Source organism: Pinus tabuliformis, chromosome 8 (assembly GCF_031772625.1).
Source record: "Pinus tabuliformis cultivar Carrire ecotype Pingquan chromosome 8, CPIR1, whole genome shotgun sequence".
Classification (NCBI taxonomy): domain Eukaryota; kingdom Viridiplantae; phylum Streptophyta; class Pinopsida; order Pinales; family Pinaceae; genus Pinus; species Pinus tabuliformis.
The window spans coordinates 1,258,247,788-1,258,252,758 of record NC_142294.1 but is presented as its reverse complement, the minus strand read 5'-3'; positions in this window follow the sequence as shown (position 1 = coordinate 1,258,252,758).

Below are 4,971 nucleotides of genomic sequence, written 5' to 3'. Positions count from 1 at the left end.
AAATCAATCTGAACCTCTATAATAAAAATCTTTCTTTTTCCAAAAATTATGACATTCCTTGTTTTTTGTTCTTTGTATTGCTCAAAATTTTGGCAACTTTACTTGTTGAAATAACTTGCAAGATATAAGGACAGAGGTTGCCAAAAATTAATATTAATATGTATTTGAAAATATATTAACAACTTAAATAAAATATAAAATTTTAATATAAGCAAAATAGTCTATAAATGAAATGTTTTAATTCTCATATTATTAAATCTCTTGAAAAATGAATGCCCATACTAAATAAAAAAATTAATATTCATATTAAATAAAAAAATTAATATCCATATTAAATAAAATATTCAAGGATAAATGAGATTCATTTAAAAAAAACTTGAGATTAAGAGATTAAAGATTATAAATTTTGAGAAAATAGGTGTGGAAGACCTGTACTCTTAAAGATGGGGTTGTTTGATAATGTTAAGAAAGTTACAATAAGGGAAGGCTTTGTAATACCTAGTATGAGAGAAATGTGTCATTTCATTCATGCTCAATGTGAAATTGGCACGTGTTCATTTTAAAATAAAAATAAAATAACTATAAATAAAAAACAATGTTGGTTAGAGTATACATACTTGATTAGTTTTAGTTAAAATCCAATAGAAATGGATATACATATTTGGCTAAATGAATATACTGATTTGGTTACACTCCAGTAGCTCAAATAATGGTTAAAAGTGCAACCAATAATGGTTAATAGTGCAAAGTATTCACTCTCAGTGTCATAAATAAAATATTTTCATATTTCCATACCTATCTTAAGTAACATAATTTATATCAACTTTATATATATATATATATATATATATATATATATATATATATATATATATATATATATATATATATATATATATATATATATATATATATATAATTGAAATGAAATGCAACATTTAAAATATATTATTGATAACAAAAAAATTCAATTTTGATCAAAGTAAAGAATCCCACTATAAAATCCTAGGTAATATTAATATGTATTTGAAAATATATTAACAACTTAAATAAAATATAAAATTTTAATATAAGCAGAATAGTCTATAAGTGAAATGTTTTAATGCCCATATTAGACAAAATATTTTAATATCCATATTAAATAAAATATTTTAATGTCAACCATACATATATGTATATATTATATAAATCTCTTAAAAAAAGAATTTGTTACCATTAAAATAGTTTTAAACGTTTGAATTAATCTCACACTTTAAAATTTTGAATACAAGTTTTGGTCTTTTTTTTAAATCTTTCATTTCCTAGTTACTCCTAACCATTCCTCCAAGTTAACAGATTATTGTTTCTCAAAGTTTGCATTGTCACTAATGAGCCATGAGAAACCACCACTAGTTTACACTCACCCACAAGAATACCATCACTAGTTTGCACTCAACCACAAAGAATAATTCTAAATAAGTATTTAAATAATTTTTATTCTAAGAAATGTATCAATAATTTCTCTATAAAATATGCATACCAAATTTTTTGATAATTAAAAGAATGAAGCACATATGCTTTTCTGATTTTTCTTATTTTTAAATTTGTAATTTTATTTATTTTTTGGATGATGATTTTCTTTTTACTCATTTTGGATTATGCTACTTGATTTTTTATTAAATTTAATGTACTTCTAATTATTTTTATGTGGCTAACCAATGATGTGAATATGTTGAATTATTTGGCCTCTTGGTCGGACAAATGACAGAGATGAGAGGCGGGAGCGCTTAGGGTTTGACACTGCTCTGCAACTGGCAGACCTTTACAGACTGCATTGTTCTGCCATTAACCTCCAACTATAAGACATCTACAGCACAATAAGGAACAGCTACCGAGCGATGGAACCCCCTCAGGGGGAGGACATGGTGCCTCCCCCCGCTGATACGAAAAATGCCCTACGACAAACAGAAAATGTCAGGAAGGACCATTAAGAAGATATAGCAATAGAGCATGAAAATGCGCCAAGGAATAACAACAAAACTAAAGAACCAAGAGTGACGTCAACCACCTGCAAGCCTGTAGCAGTTGACAGACCCAAAATCGAGCTCCCAAGTCAGCAGATCAACATTCAGATCCAGTTTATGAAGGATCAAGCTTTGATAGGAAAGTTTATAGGCCTTTGGCAAATGGAGAAAGCACTGCATGGCTGGATCGCAGCCAAATGGAAGCCAAAAGGGCACATAACTCTGCAGTTAGGGCCTAAGGGCTTCTTTACTGCCATTTTCAATTGTCTAGAAGACCGAAATAGGGTACTGGATGGCGGACCATATTTCTTCAACGCAGCAGGACTATACCTGAGAGAATGGGTTAAGCGCTTTAACCTGGACAAAGAAGATCTAAGCTGGGCCCCGGTGTGGCTGTGCTTTTATTCCCTCCCTCTAGAGTATTGGGACGAAGAATCTCTGCAAGACATTGGGAATGGTTTAGGCAAATTCATCAAAGTGGCAGAGGAGACAAAACTAAAGTGATACACCTCCTATGCGCGGATCTGTGTATACATGCACCTCAACAAAGCTCTCCTGGATGTGGTAAGCCTTTACCATGATGATTACGAATGGTTACAAACAATAGATTACGAGCATGTACCATTCCGCTGTAGAAAATGCCACACCCTGGGCCATTTATTCCGAGACTGTCCCTCCAATATGAAATCCACGACCACCCCCTCAATGGACAAACCTGACTTGGAAGGGTTCAAAAAAGTTTCCAATCACAAAAAGCCCTCTTCCTCAGTCAAAAAACCTGTCACCAATACCTCCTTGCCATCAACAAGCAACAACTTTGAAACCCTGCTCCAGCCGGAGGTTCATATCTTAGATAACCAGGAACAACCTCAAGCCATTCCTAAGACTACCCCCCATTCTGATCCCTCAAGCTCAAAGAAAGCCCTCATTTCTAAGCAACCCGCAGATATCAAATCACCCTTTCCCAATAACCCGCAAAAAAGGGTTGTTCAAGGAATGGAGATAGATAGCACTCAGATGCAGCTCACGATTGTAGATGATACAGAGGCAGAGCAGGAAGCAGTTTAGCACATGGAAGAGGAACCAGAGAGCTTCGACATCGGAGACCTAGATATACTGGGACTTGAATAGGCATGTAAGAAAAAGGAATATGACAAAATTCCCGAGTGACAATTAGAGAACTTAGAGGTAATTCTCTCAAGAGCACAGAAGCAAAGATCATTAGGTATCCAAACTGGCAGTCAGTGGGATGGAAGAAATATCTTCAAAGACAATAAGAAACGAGGAAGGAAAACAGATCTTCAGAGAACCATCTGCATAGGGGAGATGCTGGTGGAATATGGAAGATACTCCAAGCTTACCAAATATTATAATCCCCTTCCCAATCGTGAATCATGAAGCTTGTCTCATGGAACATTAGAGGGCTCAAAAGCCCGGGAAAGGGTCGACTAATAAGGAACATGTTACAACAGGAAAAGCCTCAAGTTCTCTTCCTGCAGGAGACCAAGTGTAATTCCACAACATTGGATCAGATCCTCACCAAAGCATGGCCAGGAAGCAAAGGAGTGGTTGTGGAAGCCATAGGAGCCTCAGGAGGGCTAGCTATAGTTTGGGATGATAGAGCTGTAACACTTACTAACATACATGCTAGTAAACACTTTATTCAAGCCATGTTTCATATAACAGGGACAAACGTTCATGGACACTTAACCAATGTCTACTTTCCCCAGGAGGCAACAAACAAGGTAGACACACTGAATACCTTAACTCAGATCAACTTAGAAAGATCCCACCCACTTTGGATCACAGGAGGGGACTTCAACATGATTACAAGATTTGGAGGAAAAAAGAGGAGGACGGGTCAAGCTGGACTGTGAAAGCACTCACTTCAAAAACTACATTCATAACAACAGGCTCATAGATATGGAATTCAATAATGGCGTATATACATGGAACAACAAACATGCAAATGCCCACCAAATAGCATCTCGGTTAGACAGATTCCTGCTCTCTGACAATGCAATACATCTTGGCGGGGACCTCTCGGCCTCTATCTTGCCACTCTCTGGCTCGGACCACTAGCCTATTAGACTTCACTGGCAAAGACTGGGAGACAATGTTCGCAGGCCCTTTCGCTTTGAAGCTTTCTGGCTGAATAACCCAGACTTTCATAACCTGATAACAGAGACATGGAAAAATTTCAATCCACCAGAAGGCACAAAAATGTATAAGCTCCAACAAAAGCTAAAAAAACTCAAGGAAAATATAAAACAGTGGAATCGCTTTACCTTCAGCAATATCTTTCAGGTGCAAGACACTCTTGAACAAGAAATGCAAAAATTACAGCAAAGAATCATAGCTGAAGGCAGATCTGAAGCCCTAGCAGAATAGGAACGCCAACTACAAACGCAAATCTCAGAAAGAGAAAAACAGGCAGAGATTCTTTGGAGACAAAATTCGAGGATTAGATGGCTTAAAGAGGGCGAACGCAATACAAAGTTCTTCCACCATACCACTATCCAAAGGAGAATGCACAACAACATTACTCACCTCCAAAATCGACAAGGGGAACATCTAGAAAAGCTTGAAGATATAGAACAGGAACTCCTCACCCACTTTCGAAGGGTGCATCAGGAACTGCAGATTGATTGGCTGCTAGCTATAGAGAAAATCACTAAGAATATTCCTAAGATCGTAACTGAGGAACACAATCAAATCCTCCTCAGGCCTATATCTTTACAGGAAGTGGAGACAACTATGCGACAACTCAAAGTTGGGAAAGCACCTGGACCAGACGGCTTCACTTCAGACTTCTTTCACAACTTCTGGGATCTAATCAAGGAGGAAGTCTGGCAAGTAGTCGAGAATTCCAGAGTTAGCAGATGGATGCTTCCATCCTTGAATGCCACCTTCATCTCTCTCATCCCTAAGGAGGACCACAGCCAGACTCTGGACAAATTCCGACCTA